Raw genomic sequence first — 23,703 nt, forward strand, 5'->3', positions numbered from 1 at the left:
GGAGTTCCACATCTTGGGTATTTGCTATCCCATACGTCACTAGCTCATGGACTCTTGCCAATTACATGAAAGAAAACATAATTTATGTAAGAACTTACCTGATAAATTCATTTCTTTTATATTGGCAAGAGTCCATGAGGCCCACCACTCCTTTCTTATCACCCCACTTCTTGGCTATTCGTTAAACTGAATTGTGGGTGTGGTGGGGCGTGTATTTATAGGCATTTTGAGGTTTGGGAAACGTTGCCCCTCCTGGTAGGAATGTATATCCCATACGTCACTAGCTCATGGACTCTTGCCAATATGAAAGAAATGAATTTATCAGGTAAGTTCTTACATAAATTATGTTTTTTGGTTTAACAAAATGAGCAAAGTGTTATTTAGGCTCCAGGATGATCATATTTTTTTGCTCCTTGATAGCTCAAATAAATAGTTTAATAATAATTTTCTAACAATTGTAATTCTAACTGGCAGGAATAAGATTTTGAAACACTGGAAATCCCCAATTTTCTGAATTTAATCAACTCATATGTAATCAAATGGTTATTGAGCAATATGATACGGCAATTGATTCGGAAAAAAACAATTAAAGCTTTTCTTACTAAATGGAAATATTTAATTATTTCTTACCCTAAGGAATTCCAAGACCAAATTATTTATAATTTAAGGGACTCTGCTTATTTACAGAAGGCCATAGAAAAAGGAGAATATCCCAGGATACTTGATTAGGACCAATTGGTTGGAGAGGGGAGAGAACAGTTTTATTTATTAATTTTTTTATTTTTTTTTATTATTTTTAAGTTTCTTGTTAGTTAAACTATAAAAAAGCTTCACTCAAGGAGCAGTTCACTATGTTATTAATAGTGTACAATATAATTTGAAGATTGTTTCTTCTATAAAGAATTCTGGAATGGGGCTACTCATATGCTTAGCAAAAATGTACCAATGGCACTACTGAAAAATTAGTAGACAAATCCCTCATATATTTGGTATATAATAATACTTAGTTGGGGTGGTGCTTATGTACTTGTCATAATATTTGATAACTATTCCAGTGGAGAGCTGGAGAAAGAGCACACTACTACAATAATGTTGCAAAATGTATCCTATACAACAAGAGTTTAAAACTTAAAGTGAAGGTAAACTTTGATGAATGAAAGCCCGTTTGTTAAAATACTATTAAAAACAGGGGCACTTCCATTCATCAAAGTTTAGAAGGCAGCCATTTTGATTAAAAACTTACCTTTGTTTTTTTCACAGCCAGAGCAGCTTCCCCCACACGGAGATTCTCTCTTCACACGTCATTAATGACTAATCCAGCTTCCTCCAATCACGGCATGGCCTCAGGCAATGACTACCCTGGGGGGAAAGCCGTTATTGGAGGAAGCTGGATTAGTAATTGATGACGTGTGAAGAGAGAATCTCTGTGTGGGGGAAGCTGCTCTAAACTTTGATGAATGAAAGTGCCCCTGTTTTTAATATTTTTTAAAAAAAATGGGCTTTCATTCATCAAAGTTTACCTTCACTGTAACCTTTATTAGTTATAACGATAAACTAAAGTTTAGATTTAAAAACGCAAAAGCATACTCATTTGATAATATTGGTAAAGTATGCAGAGGCAACTATAGTAGAAACCACCAAGTAGAGTGCATAAGATGGCTATAAGTAACTGCATTATCAGAAAGTTCTGGATTTTACATTTTTAAATTAATAAATTGCCTCTAACAGGTTTCTTAATTATTCATAGAGTAAGCATTTGAAAATGAAAAAGAGAGAGAGCAGAGACGCCACAGATGCGTTTCACTGTCGTGGTTTTTTCAAAGGGCTGCTCATATGCTATCTCGATTGTAATAATGCTTTTAAATCAGAATTTAGAAATGGAATGTCAGATGGATATATGTCTATGTAAACACCCTATAAGGGGAAGGAATAATTACAGATTACTTAATTCTATTATGATTTCTATAGCAACTTTTAGTTACATTTTAACAATTTTGTGTCTGAATTGATGAAGTAATGGGCATGTGGCCTGTATTCATTAATCTGAGCTAAAGGCAACAGGATGTGCTGCTTTGCAATCTAATAACGGATATCTGCAAAAGGTATAACATTGACACACCCCAGTATACGATTGGTGCAAATCCGTTTTAAAACTGCAAAGGGCACAACTTTCAACCATCCGTCAATTTAACCTCTTGAGAAAGCCCGGCCGCAGACTGGGGAAAAGCCTTGAGGATATCTACAAACAATCAGAGGTGAAGTGTCTCCTAACCGCACCAGCCACCAAAGCACTGCAAAGGGCATCCGGAAACCCAACAGAAACTGCGGTGAAGCAAAAGAGGGTAGTCGATCTTGGCCCCGCTGCGAGAAACTAGGAGACAAATAATACCATCACACTTCCTCTGAACGCTTGTTCTTTTATATTTTCTAGTAAGTGCAATATAGTTTGAGTGTATCTTAGTGTAATAAACCTTTCACTAGATAGAGATAGAGATAGAATCCCTGTAATCAACCTTTGTGTATTTAACTTTTGTGGAACATAACACAATATACTCAGGTATATACCATTACACACAGCCACTGCGATACACAAATACAATCATATTGAAATAGCATTTCATACACAAATACAACTATATTGAAATATCATTTTATTAGCTATTTACATAGATCAGAATATAGCGCAAATATCATCTTCATAAGTTTTGTATCACACTGAAATGTTTACACAGATGTGTAATATGGTCATTGTTTATAGTTTTTTTTAGCTGTATATTTATTGTTTTTTTTGTTTGTTTTTTTCAAAACTTTTATTTTTTTAGACATGCTTTATTAAAGGGACACTGAACCCAAATGTTTTCGTGATTCAGATAGTGCATGCAATTTTAAGCAACTTTCTAATTGACTCCTATTATCAATTTTTCTTCGTTCTCTTGCTATCTTTATTTGAAAAGAATGCATCTAAGCTTTTTTTTTTGGGTTCAGAACTCTGGACAGCACTTTTTTTATTGGTGGATGAATTTATCCACCAATCAGCAAGAACAACCTAGTGTGTTCACCAAAAATGAGCCGGCATCTAAACTTACATTCTTGCATTTCAAATAAAGATACCAAGAGAATGAAGAAATTTTGATAATAGAAGTAAATTAGAAAGTTGCTTAAAATGTCATGCTCTATCTGAATCACAAAAGAAAAAATTTGGGTTCAGAGTCCCTTTAACCAAACTATACGATAAAATTAATTATTTCCCGAACATGCTACTCTAATCTATAATCTTTTTTTTTTTTATTAATACTTAATACATTGTACACTAGATTTTTCTTTCCATAAATGTTTTGTAGATGATCCATTTATATAGCCCATCTGGGGGTGATTTTGCAAAAAATATATAGTTTTGCTTACTTTTAAATAACATTGTGCTGATTTTCAGACTCCTTACCAAGCCCTAAAGTATCAGATGTATACTGATGTCTACATAGCCCTGCTTGCTCTTGTTTGTGTAATGGGTCTTTTCATTTGCAGGGGGGGGGGGGGTCTGCTCTTTCTGCTTTCTCAGCCCATTTCACTGGGAACTTCTAAGTAAGTTTTTAAAAGGTTTTATACTGGATTTTTATTTCAGTATCTGTGCAGATTCTTCTTTATAGTAGTGTCTATTACATGCAGTTATATGAAAATTGGTGCATACTGTCCCTGTATTGTTAATAGCATTCTGAATACTTGTTCTGCTCACAATGTAAAATCAAAGTTATTTTGTTTTAAGCATAAAGGGTTAGATTACAAGTGGAGCACAGTCAATAACACAGGGTGCATTATTATTTCCTCATTCTCATGCTAAGAATAACAAAATCTTGTATTACAAGCGGATGGTTAAAAATGTCAATCAAAGAATCCAAAACTTTTTTTAATACACCCTAGACATTTCTGTTAGTGCAAGTAAAACAAGCACATAGACAAACAATGTTATTACAAAATGAAAGGATATGCAAACAAATAAAAATGTCCAAAGTCTAGATATCTTCCAGATATCGCAGCTACGGCATGCTGATTATACAGAGCAGAATATGCTCCAGTACGCATGAGTACAAATTTCGCATTTTAAGTGTTTCCTCTCCTGTGCCTCCATTACATATGCAGCGTCGCCCGCAAAAGCCGGTGACGCCAGATTTTACGCGATTTTGGTATTACATATACGGCGTAGCATACAAGTTACGCGCGTATATATAACCCTTCTGGCGTATTTTTTTTACCCATAGACTAACATAGAACAGACACGCAATTTGGTATCCAAGCGCAATCAGATTGAGCTTGCATTCTATTGGCTGATCGGAACAGCCAATAGAATGCGAGCTCAATCTGATTGGCTGATTGGATCAGCCAATCGGATTGAACTTGATTCTGATTGGCTGATTCTATCAGCCAATCAGAATATTCCTACCTTAATTCCGATTGGCTGATAGAATCCTATCAGCCAATCGGAATTCGAGGGACGCCATCTTGGATGACGTCATTTAAAGGAACCGTCATTCGTCGTTCAGCCGTCGGCCAGGATGGATGTTCCGCGGTGGAGGTCTTTAGGATGCTGCCGCTTCGCTCCGGATGGATGCCGCTTGGATGAAGACTTCAATCGGATGGAAGACCTCTTCTGCCCCGCTTGGATGAAGACTTCAGCCGGATCATGGACCTCTTCAGCCCCCCGCTTGGGCTTGGATCAGGACATCGGAGGAGCTCTTCTGGACGGATCGGTGTGATACCCGGTGAGGTGAAGACAAGGTAGGATGATCTTCAGGGGCTTAGTGTTAGGTTTATTTAAGGGGGGTTTGGGTTAGATTAGGGGTATGTGGGTGGTGGGTTGTAATGTTGGGGGGCTTGGGTATTGTATGTTTTTTTTTACAGGCAAAAGAGCTGTATTTCTTGGGGCATGCCCCGCAAAGGGCCCTGTTCAGGGCTGGTAAGGTAAAAGAGCTTTGAACTTTAGTAATTTAGAATAGGGTAGGGCATTTTTTTATTTTGGGGGGCTTTGTTATTTTATTAGGGGGCTTAGAGTAGGTGTAATTAGTTTAAAATTGTTGTAATATTTTTCTTATGTTTGTAAATATTTTTTTATTTTTTGTAACTTAGTTCTTTTTTATTTTTTGTACTTTAGCTAGTTTATTTAATTGTATTTATTTGTAGCAATTGTATTTATTTAATTTATTGATAGTGTAGTGTTAGGTTAATTGTAGGTAATTGTAGGTAGTTTATTTAATTAATTTATTGATAGTCTAGTGTTAGGTTTAATTGTAACTTAGGTTAGGATTTCTTTTACATGTAAATTTGTAATTATTTTAACTATTTTAGCTATTAAATAGTTCTTAACTATTTAATAGCTATTGTACCTGGTTAAAATAAATACAAAGTTACCTGTAAAATAAATATTAATCCTAAAATAGCTATAATATAATTATAATTTATATTGTAGCTATATTAGGATTTATTTTACAGGTAAGTATTTAGCTTTAAATAGGAATAATTTATTTAATAAGAGTTAATTAATTTCGTTAGATTTAAATTATATTTAACTTAGGGGGGTGTTATTGTTAGGGTTAGACTTAGCTTTAGGGGTTAATACATTTATTAGAATAGCGGTGAGCTCCGGTCGGCAGATTAGGGGTTAATAATTGAAGTTAGGTGTCGGCGATGTTAGGGAGGGCAGATTAGGGGTTAATACTATTTATTATAGGGTTAGTGAGGCGGATTAGGGGTTAATAACTTTATTATAGTAGCGCTCAGGTCCGGTCGGCAGATTAGGGGTTAATAAGTGTAGGCAGGTGGAGGCGACGTTGAGGGGGGCAGATTGGGGTTAAAAAATATAATATAGGGGTCGGCGGTGTTAGGGGCAGCAGATTAGGGGTACATAAGGATAACGTAGGTGGCGGCGCTTTGCGGTCGGCAGATTAGGGGTTAATAAGTGTAGGTAGGTGGAGGCGACGTTGTGGGGGGCAGGTTAGGGGTTAATAAATATAATACAGGGGTCGGCGGTGTTAGGGGCAGCAGATTAGGGGTACATAAGGATAACGTAGGTGGCGGTCGGCAGATTAGGGGTTAAAAAAATGTATTCGAGTGTCGGCGATGTGGGGGGACCTCGGTTTAGGGGTACATAGGTAGTTTATGGGTGTTAGTGTACTTTAGAGCACAGTAGTTAAGAGCTTTATAAACCGGCGTTAGCCCAGAAAGCTCTTAACTACTGACTTTTTTCCTGCGGCTGGAGTTTTGTCGTTAGATGTCTAACGCTCACTTCAGAAACGACTCTAAATACCGGAGTTAGAAAGATCCCATTGAAAAAGATAGGATACGCAATTTACGTAAGGGGATCTGCGGTATGGAAAAGTCGCGGCTGAAAAGTGAGCGTTAGACCCTATTTTGAGTGACTCCAAATACCAGCGGCAGCCTAAAACCAGCGTTAGGAGCCTCTAACGCTGGTTTTCACGGCTAACGCCAAACTCCAAATCTAGGTGAAAGTCTATTAACCCCTAAACCGCCATAGCCCACAACGTAATAAACCTAACCCCTAACCTAACCCCCCCTAACCTACCCCCCCTAAATGAACTAAAATTACCTAATTTACAAAATACTAACATTACTATTAAATGTAAATAAAACTAACACTACTTAAAAAATAAAAATAAACTAAGTATAAATAGGGGTTTTACGTGTCGGCCTTATTTTTGGGAGGCATGTTAGACGTTTACGGGAGATTTGTTATTTTCTTTACTTTTCTTAGTTTCTAAAGTGCCGTAAGTCACTGGCGACTCCAGAAATCTGTATTTACGCTCATTTCTGGACATCGCTAGTTTATCAGACTTACGGCACTTAGGAAATGCTGGCACGTTATATGTAATACCCCGATGTGCAAGGTGAAATTACAGGCGGCACGGGTTCCCAAGCTTGCGCCGAAACCTGCGCCGTATATTTTATCTGGATTTTAAAGGGACACTCAAGTCAAAATTAAACTTTCATGATTCAGATTGAGTATGTAATTTTGAACAACTTTCCAATTTACTTCCATTAACAAAATGTGCACAGTCTTTTTATATTTACACTTTTTGTGCCCCCAGCTCCTACTGAGCATGTGCAAGAATTCACAGAATAAACATATATGCATTTGTGATTGGCTAATGGCTGTCACATGATACAGAAGGAGTGGAAATAGACATAACTGAAATTTGTCAGAAAAAAAATCTACTACTCATTTGAAGTTCAATCTAAGTTCTTTTGCATTCTCTTGTTATCTTGCATTTGTACATTAAGCAAATCTACTCTTTTTACTGGTCATTTAAACATTATCACACTATATTGTGCTTTTGCTTTGCTTTTTTTTGGGCGGGGGGGGGAGCTGTGATATCTGGAAGATATCTGGACTTTGGATTTGTTCACAAATCTTAGTTGTGTCTTGTGTAAGGAAATGTCTAATTTTAGAGATGTTTTTAAGATGGAAGCCGCAGGATTTACCCACCCATGTGATCCAACATGCAGATGTAAGCGCCATAGACTATCGTTCAATAAATGAACAATAACTTTGTAATTTCTAATACGAGTGCGAAAATAGAAGCTGTATTGATTGCGCTTAGGTGATATTAAAGGGACAGTCTACACCAGAATTTTTATTGTTTTAAAAGATAGATAATCCCTTTATTACCCATTCCCCAGTTTTGCACAACCAATGGTTATATTTATATACTTTTTACCTCTGTGATTATCTTGTATCTAAGCCTCTGGAAACTGCCCCTTTATATCAGTTCTTTTGACAGACTTGCAAATTAAGTGTATGTATTAACCCCTAATCTAATCCCCCTACACCACCGCCACCTATATTAAACACATTAACCCCTAATCTAATCCCCCTACACCGCCGCCAGCTATATTAACTATATTAACCCTAATTATATTAGGGTTAATATAGTTAATATAATTATTATATTATATATATTAACTATATTAAACCTAATTATATTAGGGTTAATATAGTTAATATCGTTATTATATTATATATATATATTAAGTATAATAACCCTATCTAACTCTTACATCCCTAACTAAACTCTTATTAAAATAAATCTAATATTAATATTATTAATGAAAATATTCCTATTTAAATCTAAATACTTACCTATAAAATAAACCCTAAGATAGCTACAATGTAATTAATAATTACATTGTAGCTATTTTAGGATTTATATTTATTTTACAGGTAACTTGGTATTTATTTTAGTTAATAACTATTTAATAGCTACCTAGTTAAAATAATTACCAATTTACCTGTAAAATAAATCCTAACCTAAGTTACAAATACACCTACACTATCAATAAATTAAATAAACTACAAATATCTAAACTAAAATACAATTAAATACACTAAACTAAATTACAAAAAACAAACACTAAATTACAAAAAATAAAAAAAAGATTACAAGATTTTTAAGCTAATTACACCTATTCTAAGCCCCCTAATAAAATAATAAAGCCCCCCAAAATAAAAAAATTCCCTACCCTATTCTAAATTAAACAAGTTCAAAGCTTTTTTACCTTACCAGCCCTTAAAAGGGCCTTTTGCGGGGCAGGCCCCCAAAAAAACTGCTCTTTTGCCTGAAAAAAAAAACACAATACCACCCCCCAACATTACAACCCACCACCCACATACCCCTAATCTAACCCAAACCCCCCTTAAATAAACCTAACACTACCCCCCTGAAGATCTCCCTACCTTGTCTTCACCCAACCGGGCCGAACTTCTCATCCGATCCGGGCGATGTCTTTATCCAAGCGGCAAAGAAGAAGTCTTCATCCCGGCGATGTCTTTATCCAAGTGGCAGCAAAGTCTTCTTCCATCCGGCAGCATCTTCCATCAAGCGGCATCTTCAATCTTCTTTCTTCGCTCCTCCGACTTCTATCAGCCAATCAGAATTAATTCTATCAGCCAATCTGATTGGCTGATTGAATCAGCCAATCAGATTCAAGTTCAATCCGATTGGCTGAACCAATCAGCCAATCAGATTGAGCTTGCATTCTATTGGCTGTTCAATCAGCCAATCAGATTTTTCCTACTTTAATTCTGATTGGCTGATAGAATCCTATCAGCCAATCGGAATTTGACGGACGCCATCTTGGATGACATCATTTAAAGGTACCTCATTCGTCGTTCAGTCGTCGGCCAGGATGGATGCTCCGCGTCGGAGGAGTGAAGAAAGAAGATTGAAGATGCCGCTTGATGGAAGATGCTGCCGGATGGAAGAAGACTTTGCTGCCGCTTGGATAAAGACATCGCCGGGATGAAGACTTCTTCTTTGCCGCGTGGATAAAGACATCGCCGGGATGAAGACTTCTTCTTTGCCGCTTGGATAAAGACATCGCCCGGATCGGATGAGGAGTTTGGCCCGGTTGGGTGAAGACAAGGTAGGGAGATCTTCAGGGGGGTAGTGTTAGGTTTTTTTAAGGGGGGTTTGGGTGGGTTTAGAATAGGGCTATGTGGGTGGTGGGTTGTAATGTTGGGGGGGGGTGTTGTGTTCTTTTTTTTTACAGGCAAAAGAGCTGTTAACTTGGGGTAAATACCCTGCAAAAAGCCCTTTTAAGGGCTGGTACAGAGCTGGGTATTTTATAATTTAGAATAGGGTAGGGAATTTATTATTTTGGGGGGCTTTATTATTTTATTAGGGGGCTTAGAATAGGTGTAATTAGCTTAAAATTGCTGTAATCTTTTTTTTTTTGTAATTTAGTGTTTTTTTTTGTAATTTAGTTTAGTTTATTTAATTGTATTTTTAGATAGATATTTGTAGTTTATTTAATTTATTGATAGTGTAGGTGTATTTGTAACTTAGGTTAGGATTTATTTTACAGGTAATTGGGTAATTATTTTAACTAGGTAGCTATTAAATAGTTATTAACTATTTAATAGCTATTATACCTAGTTAAAATAATTAACAATTTACCTGTAAAATAAATATAAACCCTAACATAGCTACAATGTAATTATTAATTATATTGTAGCTATCTTAGGGTTTATTTTATAGGTAAGTATTTAGATTTAAATAGGAATATTTTAGTTTATAATATGAATTAGATTTATTTAATAAGAATTTAGTTAGGGGTGTTAGGGTTAGATAGAGTTATTATAGTTAATAATATAATTAGGGTTAATATAGTTAATATATATAATGTAATACCTATATTAACTATAATATACTTAGGGTTAATATAGATAATATAGCTGGCGGCAGGGTAGGTAGATTAAATTAGGGGTTAATAATTTTAATATAGATGGCGGCGGTGTATGTGGCTTACATTAGGGGTTAATACTATTAATATAGGTGGCGGCGGTGTAGGGAGGGCAGGTTATAGGGCAAAAGAGCTGTTTATTTTGGGGCAAAGCCCCGCAAAAGGCCCTTTTAAGGGCTGGTAATAGAGATAATTGTTTTAGGGGGATTAGATTAGGGGTTAATAATATTAATATAGCTGGCGGTGGTATAGGGGGATTAGATTAGGGGTTAATAATTTTTATATAGGTGGCGGCGGTGTAAGGGGTCAGATTAGGGGATAGATAAGGTAGATGGCAGCGGTGTAAGGGGTTCACATTAGGGGATAGATCAGGTAGATGGCGGCGGTTTTAGGGGTTCACATTAGGGGATAGATCAGTTAGATGGTGGCGGTTTTAGGGGTTCACATTAGGGGATAGATCAGTTAGATGGTGGCGGTTTTAGGGGCTCACAGTAGAGGGTTAGTTTATGTAGATGTCGGCGGGGTCCGGGAGCGGCGGTTTAAGGGTTAAATACTTTATTAGGGATTGCGGCGGGGGATCGCGGGTGACAAGTAGATAGACATTGCGCATGCGTTAGGTGTTAGGTTTTATTTTGCAGGTAGTTTAGGTAGGTACAGGGCTCCAATAGTCAGCGTAAGGCTTCTTACGGCTGCTTTTTGTGGCGAGGTGAAAATGGAGTAAGATTTCTCCATTTTCGCCACGTAAGTCCTTACGCTGCATATTGGATACCAAACTGCGCGGGTTTGGTATACCTGCCTATGGCCCAAAAAACTATGGGCGACGGCAGAAATATACGGGCGTAACTTCTAGGTTACGCCGTATATAGGATACCAAACCAGCGCAAATTTCAGCGTCGCCGGCATTTGTGGGCGACGCTGCATATCGGATCGGGCCCCAAAATTTTAGCATCAGATTCTCTGACTTCTCTATAATACAAAACCTTTACACTTTCTAAATTTTAGGAACAGGTTCTTCACACTTTCTGTGCACAGTTGAAAGGATTTAGTTTAGAAGTCACAGTAGACCCTAATAGAGTTTAGTTATTAAATTTGCCTTGTAAATAAATTTGCATTCAATAAATAAAATATTATTTGCCGTAAATACATTTACTCAAAGTTTAATAAAGTTTTATTTAATTTGCCTTGTAAGTTTATATTAAAAAAAGTTTCAGAAAGTTGTTATTTTATTTGCCTGTAAATAGAATGATATAAAAGAAAAAAAACATAATGAAGTTTTGTTTTTGCCTTGTAAATGTATATTTTAAAAATAAAAAAATTAGTACATTTAATAAAATATTTACCTATAAATATGTTTACAAAATGTTTAAGTTTTATTGAATTGCTTTATAAATATGTTTACATTGAAAATGTTTTATAAAGCTATTTTATTGGGCTGTAAATAGGTTTACATGAAAAAAAAGTTTAATGAAGTTGTTTTGTAATTAAAAAATAAAACTTTTAATAAAATGTTACTTTATTTGCCTGTGTGTAAGTTTGCAAAAGGTTTAATAAAGTTTTATTTTGTTTTCATTGTTAATACATTTAATTTTAAAAAAAAATTACAATTTTCATAAAGTCTATTTGCCTGTAAATTTTTTTAATGAGGTAGTGTTTTTGTATTTAACTTGTAAATAAATAAAATGATATTTTATTTACCAGTAAATAAGTGTACAAAAAGTTTCAAAAAGTTTTAGTTAATTTAACTTGCAAATAAGTTTACAATAAAAAATTAAACAAAAGTTATATAAAGTTTTTATATTATTTTTATTTGCATTTTAAATAAATGTTAATGTATATGCCTGTAAGTATAAAAAAAAAACATCCCTTAAAGGGAACACCTTGCAAGACCATTTTTTTTTAAAAAACAAATTAACATATTTTACTGATTTTTTTTTAAATAGCCAAACTCAACCCTATTTGGAAGAGCCAATTCAGGCTTGAATCTGCAGCTGACAAGGCCAGTCATGGTCATTATGCTAATAGATAGGCTTTGGGGCAGAGTGATTATGGAACAAACTATTAATTGACCAGGGGCACTGTACAGTGATTTAGTAGCAGAATCCGAGCAGTGTACAGCAGGGATTTGGCATTCCTGGATGAGCATTGAAGTATAGTAGGGAAATTGTGACATAATGCGTGGCTTGGGTCCAAAAATAAAATGGTGCCCTAACTCTCTTTCCCCTGCAGTCTAAACCCACCATTGCAATGAACCCTAAAGGCAAAAGAGATACATAGATATATACAAGTGACTTTGGACATTTTATATTATTAAAGGTGTCCATATTATCCTCATGTGCTGCTCCTGTTAAAGGGACAGTCTAGTCAAAATTAAATTTTCATGATTCAAATAGTGCATGTAATTTTTTTTTTTTTTCTTTCCAATTTGTCTTTATTAACAAGCATCAGGATTTTTATTACAACATAATTTCATATAGAGAAAAAATAAAAGAAAAAACATCAAAATCAGTTCTTGAATTGACAGAATCTGGTCTGATCTATAAAATACATTCCTGATTTTATCTCTCAACAATAGCACTTTAAACTTGTCTTCCTGATGCCCCTTTTTTTTTCTTTTTTTTCCCTTTATAAACCCTAATAAAACAAACACAACAAAACAAAACCGAACAAAAAAAACGAAAGAAAGAAGAAAGAAAAGAAAAAAAAAAAAAAAAAGGGGGGGGGGGAAAGAAGGAAAAAAACAGAAAAAAAAAAAAAAAACAGAAGAATCATGGCTTTGCTGGTTCATTTATTAGCTGAAAGGGATCTACCAGATTCCCAGGAGAACCAACTCAGTATTTCTAAAGGGGTAGATTAAATGTTCAATTTCACTTGCGGGCAGCACTTTAATAAAGTCCGACCATTTAGAGAAGAAACTCCTCACCTCTTGATCATTCTGTAAGTTGGTATCTATTTGTTCTATTATACACTGTTTCTTCAAACAGTTCTTTACCTCCAATATACTTGGGGTTGCTCGCGATTTCCATTTCTTCAATATTAAATATCGAACAGCGAGGATTACCAAAGTAACTATTTTAAGTTTATCTCCAGGGAGGCCGAAGACCTCTAGTGGGAAAATTATATTTAAAGGAGAAAATGATAGTGAAGATATTCCTACTGAGTTGATAAGCCAGTATTGTATTTTCAACCAACAATTCCTTATTTTTGGACAATTCCAGAACATATGAATAAGGTTAGCCGAAGGATAGGAACATTTTGGACATTTATTAAAGGTAAGACTACGGCATTTAGTTCCCTTCTCTGGGGAAAAATAGGTCATAAATAATAGTTTAACATGTGTCTCTCTCCACGTAGCGGAGAGAGTGGCACGTGCGATTGCTTGGATTGATAAAGTGATTACAGGGGTCTCTCCTAGATCCTCTAATAGTGTGTTTGTCCACTTAGCCTGCAAGTTTTCTAATATTTCTGGGCCTTTAATAGATACCAACCTCTGGTATATGAATGAAATCGATATTGAGCCATTCTTGGCTAGTAGTATCCACTTCTCGAGTATACCTAGGGACCATTCCCAGCCAAAGTCCTTTACTAATTTAAGGGCAAAATGTCGTACTTGCAAATAGGCGAAAATTTTTTTATTAGGAAGATGGAAGTCCTTTTTAAGAGAATCGAAGGTTTTAATACATTTATTTTGAAAATCAAGTAGTTGGGAAATATTCTGAAGGCCCAGATATTCCCATTTAGAAAAGAGGGCAGATTGTATGCCGACTTGGAAATGTGGATTATTTAAAAGAGGTAGATATCGAGAGATTCTAGGTTGAATGTGTAACATTGAACATATCTTTTTCCACATCTGGATTGGATTGTAGATAGACTTAATTTTCTTTAATATGGGCGGAATTGTATTTTTATCACAGTGTAATAAGGCAACCAAAGAACATGGATATGCTATATTTTTTTCAAGGTCAAGACTTGTTACATAGTTAGCATTGGTTAACCAGTCTATTGCAACCCTAGCCTGGAAGACTATATTATATAGACGAATGTCTGGCAGGGAGAGTCCTCCCTGCTCGACAGGGAGCATTAATTTAGATAACGAGATCCTAGGCTTCTTGTTCTGCCACAGGAAGGATCGAAGCGCTGAGTTAAAGGATAATATATCTTTTGCTTTTAAGATAAATGATGTATTCTGAAGTACATACAAAATTTTAGGCAAGAGGATCATCTTATACAGTGCAATGCGGCCTGACAAAGAAAGAGGGAGTTTTTGCCAATTTTTAAAGGCTTCTCTAATTTTTTTTAGTACCGGAGGAACATTTAGATCGTACCAGGTTGTAGGGTTGGAGGAAATCCATATACCAAGATACCTAAATGCATCTTGGACTACAGTAAATGGAATATTTGTACAAGAATCTTTAGTATAGTTAAGCCAGCAGAGCTCTGATTTTAACACATTTACTTTGTATCCAGAAAAGGAGCCAAATTGGTCTATAATGGAGAGAAGTTTTGGGATATTTCTAGCTGTATTGGAAATATAAAGCAGTACATCGTCTGCATATAATGCTATTTGCAATTCTTTCTCGTTAATTTTAATCCCCTCAAGTTGATGACAAATCTGGATAGCAAGTGGTTCGATAGCCAAGTCAAACAAGAGAGGGGAGAGAGGACACCCCTGCCTGGTCCCTCTCCTCAGTTTTATATCAGAGGTCATATCACCGTTAACTAAGATTCTTGTATGTGCATTGCTATATAAATTGTTAAAGAAACGAAGAAAATTGCCTCCCAAGCCAAATTGCTGTAACGTGAAGCACAAATGATCATGATGTACCGAATCAAATGCTTTTTCGGCGTCAATGGATATAATTGCTTTATCAGAGGTGTCCTCCCCCCCCACTCCCGATCCATACAACATATTAAAGTGTTCTATTATCATGAACACCTCTCTTATTTTAGCAGATGAATTACGCTTTAGAAGGAATCCTGCCTGGTCACTATGAATAATTGAAGAGAGCAAGGGTTGGAGTCTATTTGATAGGATAGATGTGAGAAGTTTATAGTCTGTATTCAGGAGTGCAATGGGTCTGTATGACTCCTTTTTTTCTGGATCTTTCCCCTGCTTTAAGATAAGAGTTGTATAGGATGCAGTAAATTCCTTAGTTGGAATATTGCCTGAGATATAAGTATCGTTAAAAAGTGTAGTTAAATGGTTTATTATCTCAGGTGCTAATATCTTGTAAAATTCGTTTGGGAGTCCGTCAGGTCCCGGTGCTTTATTAGAGGAGAGATTTTGAATAGCTGTGGCAATTTCTGCATCTGTAAGGGGAGATTGTAACGTTACCAATAAGTCGGGAGTCAGGGTTGGAAAGGCTATTTGATCCCAAAAGTTTTCCCTGTGTGTGATATTAGAGTTTTTAGAAGCATACAAGAGTTCATAATATTCTTCAAATACTCTGCGTATTTCTTCAGGGGAGTTAAAACTTTTATTACCACATGTTATAGTTTTTATTATAGATGAGCCTCTATCAATCTTCACTAAGTTTGCCAGAAGCTTCCCTGTCTTATTGCCATAGTGATATAATTTAGCCTTCAGCCTAAGATCTCTTTGGGTGCTTTTGTAAATCAAAAGGGAGTCTCTCTCCTCCAACGCCGCAGTGTATCTAGACCAGTTTTCGGGTGTTTTAGTTAGAATATAACGATTATATGCGTTCGTGACAGCCTTTAACGTCTCAATCTCCCTTTTTTTCATTTTCTTAGATCTAGAGATAGTATAGGCTAATATTTCCCCACGAAGGACCGCCTTCGCGGTTTCCCAAAACAAAGCAGGCTTGGAAGTATGTTGTTGGTTAATAACTGCATACTCCTGAAATCTAGAGATGAGCCAGTTTTTAAATTTTAAGTCATTTGCTAGGTAGCGAGGGAAAGAGAAACCAAAGTTCCTGTTGCCTAGCGGGATTAGGTCAAGTTCAAGAGTGATTGGGGCATGATCCGAAATGGTAACAGGTAAAATTTTGGCAGTTACTTTCGACTTGCAGAATCTTTCATCGATCAAAAAAAGATCGATTCTTGAGAGCGATTTATGTGCTTTCGAATGACACGTAAAGTCCTTGACATCTGGATTTTGGATCCTCCAGATATCACAGAGTTTTAAATTACGGGAAAGTTTGAGGAATAATTTAGACTCTAAATTGTCTCTCTTAGTTTTGACTGTGGCGGAGTTCTGCCTGAGCCTATCAAGGGGAGACTGAGGAGCCATATTAAAGTCTCCTACCAGTAATAAGTGACCTTCTGCAAATGAGAGAAGCTTATTTTGCAATGTTTCCCAAAATGGGAGGTTGAAAACATTTGGGGCATATACATTGCAGAGTGTGTATAGTAGTTTTGCAATTTTAATTTTTAATATTAAATATCTACCTTCCTGATCCGTATCTACCTGGATAACATCATAGAGGAGTTTCTTCCCCAATAAGATCGCGACCCCACTCTTTCTTTTTACCGTTGAAGAGAAAAAAACATCTTTAACCCAAGAGGATTTAAGTTTTAGGATTTCTTCAGATTTTAAATGTGTTTCCTGTAGGAAGGCTATGTTAGTGTTAATTTTCTTTAATTGAGAAAGTATTGCCTTCCTTTTAATTGGGGAAGTGAGACCTCCAATATTCCATGAGGTCATTTTAATTTTGTGTCCTACAGCCATTTTTTTTTTTTTATGAAAAAAGAGGGGAGGGGGAAGGAAAAAAAAAAAAAAAAAAGATACAAAATAATAATAATAATAATAAAAAAAAAAAAAAAAAAAATACAATTGCCCATCGTGGCATCTATTACCCTAACCTGGAGAGACCCTGAGGTTAGTTTCTTTTAAGGGGGAGAGTTTATAGAGTAAAACTTTTCTGCTTCAGCGGCAGTGTCAAAGAAATGTGTAGTGCTGTCAATCATTAATCTAAGTCTAGCGGGATGGATGATAGTAGCGCGAAGCCCTTGTTGTATAAATTTTGTGCACATTGGGGCTAGTTCTCTCCTTTTCTGAGCTGTTTCTGCTGCATAGTCCTGAAAGATAAAGACTTTAACACCTTCAACTATTAAAGGTTGATATTTACGATATTGTTGTAAGACCATGATTTTATCTTGGTAATTCAGAAATTTGACTATGATAGGTCTTGGCCTATTGTTAGTACTGGCAGAAGAAGTTGGACCTATCCTATGTGCACGTTCTATTATTATTTTAGGGTAGTTCTCGGGAATCTGTAATAAAGAAGGAAGAGTGTGCGAGAATAATTTGTTAAAATCTTCTGGATGTTTTCCCTCGGGGAGGCCAATTAGCCTTAAGTTATTGCGCCTTGAACGATTCTCAAGGTCTTCAACTCTATTTTGTGCTTTAATGAGAGCCAGAGATATAGTTTCTAATTTATTGGTCTGAGTTGAGACCAGATCTTCAAGATCCGAGACTCTCTGTTCAACTTCAGTGAATCTATCTGCAAATTGTTTAACTTCTGAGGTTAGGCAAGCAATGTCCTGCCTAAGCTCTTTTTTTAAGGAGTCAAATTTAGGGGTAAGGGCGTCCGAAATTTTAGAGACTAGAGATTGTACATCAATATGTTCTTGCAGATTTGAGCGGTCACCTAAGGGTACTTGTGTTTCTATTTGAGCCTCAGGGGGAGATTTATGTTTTTTATCTCTATGTCTAGCCGACATGGCCGCTGGTGAGGTTTTACCGTGTGGGTGAAAATATTTATCCATAAACTGTGAGTAAGCAAGTGAAGTGTGAGTTATTTAAATTGTTGGGTGGAGGGGAAAAAAAAAAAAAAAGGGGAAGAAAAGGGGGGATCACCCAAAAAGGACGGGGAGTGCAGGGAAGGAGTGAAGGTGAAGTGCAGGTGTGAGGGGGAAAAAAAAAAAAAAAATAGAATAATTAATTAATTAATTAATTAATCAAGGGGGTGAATTTAGTGTATCAGGGAGCCGTGTCAGGAAGACAGAGAGATGTTTTCTTTGATTCTTTAGGGATATGTAATATAGCCCTTTTATAGATACCCTTAAAGTCGATAAGAACTTTTAAAATTTAGGGGACTTTGACCACCCAGAAGGTGTCAGGGATTCAATAGAACTTAACTATCAGTTTTAAATGTATTGCCAGATATAGAACAAGGTCAAAGATAATTTAGCCTTTGGGGAAAATCTAATCATATAGTGAATGGCTATAATACTGATCACTATATAGTACAATTTTCTATGCAGTATGAATCTGCCTCAGAGTTTTATATAAAAAGAAAAAAAAAAAAAAAGAAAAAAAGGGGGAGTCCTTTTGTTAATCCTAGCCGACCACCTTATCCCAGTTATCTCTCAGTCTGTGATATCAGTGGCCAGAACAAAAAAACAAAGGGAATTATAAAAGTTAGAGTTAATAGAACAACCTTACAGTGATACAGTATATTTTATAAGGCACGTTATGCTATGAACCTTTTAAAGGATAAAATTATTTCAGAATAGGCTTTTATCCAATCTGATTTTAAAGAGAGTTTCTAGGACACTCTATAAACTTTAATATTTAAATTAGCAAGGCTCTTTCTCCTCCTTGATTATGTATGTTTGATGGCAATATGTTCAAGGAAAGAAAGATAGGAGTTAGATAGGGAGTTTTAGTACAGTTACCCTTCTGGTAAACAGAGCTATACAGAATAAAATATTAAACATTTAGGATTTCTTGTGTTCAATAGAAATTATGTCTATACAACCCTATATTGTCGAGCTGTATTAAACTCTATATCAAAAGCAGTGGATATATGGATTGATAAGTTATATTGCAAAAATAACTTTATAGTCCCCAAATGTTAACATGAGTTGAAACAATGTTTATATATCCTTTCTTCCCTCCTCTTTGTCCTTCTCCTCTTCTTCCCCCTCTAGCTTTACTCCCTTTATCCTTTTGTACTTTTTTTCTGTGTTTCCTCCAGTGTTAGACCTTTCGCATGCCGCCCCCCTGCAATGTTTAAATATGTAATGCAGGAGTACTCACTGTGCCAAAGGCTGTTCCGGGGGAAAAAAGAGCAGGACTGCAGCTATGTGCCCCTAGATGTGGTCCCAGATACGAACACCTCCTCTCCTATAGATGGTATAGATGAAGGATGGAAGGATCAGAGAGGCATGCCACAAGTGAGAGGGGTAGAACGGACTTTCAGAGCCGGCCCTCCAGCCCAAGAGATCACCTCCTCCCACGCAACACCGGTGGGGGGGGAGGTGAGAGAACTGCCGAGAGGGGGGCCGGAGCCGGGACCGGCTAAAAAAAGCCCAGATGGATGCGGCGAGCGGCCGTAGAGAGGTCAGATCGAGCCTGTTACAGCAATCAGGAGAGGCAGGCGAATGCGACCAGTAGGAGCCTGTATGCCCGCAGTGGAAACTCACCTTCTCCCACGCAACACCGGTGGGGGAGAAGGGAGAACAGGCAGCGAAGTGTGGGCAGATCACAGTCCAGAGAAGAAAGCGGTGGGTAAGTTGTAGAATCCAAACCAGACGCCTGCACTGCGGCCGTCTGAATAAGCAGAGTGGTGATCGGAGGAGACCAACAGGTAAGGAGTGTATCCGCTTGTACCTTGCAGGTGTAACTTCACCTCCTCCCTCGCAGCACCGGTGGGGGAGGAGGAAGACCAGGTAATAGGGGACAAATGGCGTCCACCGAAGCCAGTGGGGCCCCAGGCAACTTAGTAGTGAGGAAGGTCAGAGTCCGCACGAGAGCTGGCACAGCAAGTATTGTGATAGATGTGGGGGGCAGGCAGATACGTTTAAAGAAAAGTCATATATATCTTTGTAGATGTAACTTCACCTCCTCCCTCGCAACACCAGTGGGGGAGGAGGAGGAGAGGTGAGTAGGGCAAGGAGAGAGCAGTGAGGCCGGCGGAGCCTCAGCCGGCTCATGTATATTAGCTTTTTACTGAAGTATATCGCCGTATGCAGCATGTTTGTTGTCAAGACGGCTGCTCCTAAGGAGGGGGAAGAGTCAAGCAAATGAATTTGTTTATGTGACTTCGCTAAGGGATAGTTTGAGGAGATAACTTCCAGGAGTAGGAAAAATAAATTATTACTTCTGTCCCATTCAGAGGGAAACAGAGTTAGTCGGTAGGGAAGAAGAAAAAAAAAGTCAATTCAGCCCCTTTAAGCGTCTATTATGATAGTTAGACTAAGTTCCAGGTCTTTCCAGGTGACCTATTTGCCGAGACAGTGTGATGAAAAGTCACTGTTTCTAGGTTCCCGAGATGATCTCTCCTTCTGTCCAGTAAGGCAGCCCCAACCGTGGGGTAAGGCGCGAGAATTAACCGCCTAAGGGCTATAGGACTGGAGTGTCGAGCAAAGCAGCAGCTGTAGCACACACCTTGCTCCTCCTCCACCGGAACCAGGGCATGCCAGAGCTAGTGCATGTAATTTTAAACAACTTTCTAATTTACTTTTATCATCAAATTTGCTTTATTCTCTTGGTATTCTTTGTTGAAAACTAAACCTAGGTAGACACATATGCTAATTTCTAAGGCCTTGATGATCGCCTCTTATTTCAGTGCATTTTGACAGTTTTTCATAGCTAGACAGCGCTAGTTCATGTATGCCATATAGATAACATTGTGCTCATTCCCGTGGAGTTATTTATGAGTCAGCACTAATAAGCTAAAATGCAAGTCTGTCAAAAGAACTGAGATTAGGGGCAGTCCGCAAATGCTTAGATACAAGGTAATCACAGAGGTAAGAAGTATATTAATATAACAGTGTGGGTTATGCAAAACTGGGGAATGGGTAATAAAGGGATTATCTATCTTTTTAAACAATAACAATTCTGGAGTAGACTGTCCTTTTAAATAACCATTAAATACAGTAGAACTGCATAATCAACAGGTACATAATAAATAGACAATTCATTATCACTTACTTTGAATTTTAAATGATCAGTCAATGTTTTCTGACAAATTTTAAAATGTATTTAATTTGCTAGCCCCTTGAATAATGTGATAGCCATCGGCCAATCACAGACTCATATACTCATATACTGTGAACTCTTGCACATGCTAAGTAGGAGTTGGTGCCTCAGAATGTGTGAATATAATAATACTGTGCACCATTACATAATAGAAGTTAACTGGAAAGTCTCTTAAAACTACACGCTCTATCAGAAACCATGAAAGATTAATTTTGACTTTAGCGTTCATTTAATACCTTGTAGGAACACAGCCTTTCCCTGCAGCTCATACTGCAGAGCTGTCCCTCCCAGCTGTCCCTTCCCAGTAATTTCACAAAGTGACACCTCCTTAACACTCCCAGAAGTACATGGCCAGACCCCCATGCCACCCTATCAAAACCCTGGACCCTGCTCACCTCATACACCAATCTCCCCTAATACCCTCCCTAACTTTAACCCCAGTTTGTATAAGCGTATAAATGTTTTAGTTGCCTCTCCTACTAGGTAAGCTACATAACAAACTATAAATATTTAACTGTGAAATAAACACACTACACACGTCTTTGTGGGAGAAAATACCCCCCCAAACATGAGGTGCGGGAGTTAATTTTTATTAAAACATCAATAAATTGATCATATAACTTAAATACTGACCGGCAAGACAAAACCTGGAGTACAACCCACATTAGAAGGGGTGCAGCCAACCAGGATTAGCCTACCAGGATTCCAGGAGATTTCCCGGTGGGCTGCAGCAGTTGGAGCATGAAAGCTACAATTTACAGGGGTGATTAATGGATGAAATTGGGGTTTAAGGTGCCTATATAACATCAATCTGGCATTTTTATTTAATGCAAAGTCATATAATTTAATTCTGAAAAAAAATATTAGGGAAGTAGTATCCCAGTAATCCCCTTTGAGAAAAATGGGTTGTGTGCATTCTACCAACTCAATGGAAAGTAGGGCTGGTCTTCATATTCCTCCCGCCTACAAACTCAGCAGAGGAGATCCTCCAGGGGACCACCTATGTAAGCCCCCCGGCGACTGACGTCCTATTGCAACACTTGTCCTTCCCCTCTAGGCCAGGGAAGATGGAATAACAATGGAATTGCTGCACCCCTTACCACCTAAAGGAAGAGTTATACCCACACCGTTAAAGGGGATCTACCAAGTGGGTTGGAGACCTCCAGCCTTACTAAGTCAGCAGTCCCTCACCCAAAAGACTGTTAGTTCCGAAGGGAGGTCCCATACTAATAACAACCGCACCTTGGACTTACAAAAGGTCAGAATGAGAATTCAGCCCCCAGCCGGGGTGGAAATACTATGAGAATACTGCCAGCCAGTATACGATGAATTCCCTTCCGTATCTTTTTCCATCCAGATGCCATCTGAAAAAGAGAAAAAATTAAACGTCAAAAACAAGGGAGGGACGGGAGGGAAAAACAGCAAACAGGTAAAAGGCCCACTTCCTACAAGGAGGACCTAATATACACACTCTGTACCTTTTGTGCTGACCTCGTATAAGCAGCAGCCACCTATACTATACAATCCTCATTTAAAGGGACATTAAACACTAAATAAATGCTAGATAAAATGATGCATTCAAAGAAAAGATTAGTCTGAGAATAACATGTAGATTATTTTTTTTTTGTTTCATTATCTGTTTAAAGGACCAATAAATACAGTAGATTTCCATAATGTCAGGGTGCCATGAATCAGACTGAGACGAGAAGTGCAAAAATAATCACACCGTTATTAATTACAAAAAATTAAAAAAAATTCCACAAGTCAAATAACAAGCCAGGAGTCTAAGCCAGAGCTGGTAGTCAGACGAGCCGAGTCAGGAGCCAAAGCAAATAGTCAGACGAGCCGAGTCAGGAGCCAAAGCGAGTAGTCAGACGAGCCGGAATCAGGAATAAGGAGAACAGCAGAGTCAGGAACAAGCCAGAGATCAGGAACCAGGAGGGACGTCAGACAGCCAGGTAATACACAGGAACTGGAACACAGGAACTCACAAACAGGTCTGAGACAACGCAAGGGCAAAGCATATTGAACAGAGGCCCTTTAAATAATAAGTGATGACATCACAATACTGAGACTGCAACCTGTCTCACACGGATGATGTACACCAGTCCGGCCATAAGAGGTCGTGCAGGAAATGAGCAGCATCAGACACTCTGCACCAGATTCAGTAAGAGGTGAGTAAAATGGCTGCCAGCAGCACATGGCAAACAAAGCAGGGGGAAAAAACTGACACATAATCAACAAACGCTTAATACAAAGACAATGCAATTGTAGTAGATTTTTTTCTAACACATTTGTTATGTCTATTTCAACTCCTCCTGTATCATGTGACAGCCATCAGCCAATCACAAATGCATTTTTGTATATTCTGTGAATTCTTGCACATGCTCAGTAGGAGCTGGTGACTCAAAAAGTGTAAATATAAAAGTGTAAATATAAAAAGTCTGTGGACATTTTGTTAATGGAAGTAAATGGGAAAGTTGTTTAAAATTGCATGCTCTATCTAAATC

Source organism: Bombina bombina, chromosome 7 (assembly GCF_027579735.1).
Source record: "Bombina bombina isolate aBomBom1 chromosome 7, aBomBom1.pri, whole genome shotgun sequence".
Taxonomy (NCBI): Eukaryota; Metazoa; Chordata; class Amphibia; order Anura; family Bombinatoridae; genus Bombina; species Bombina bombina.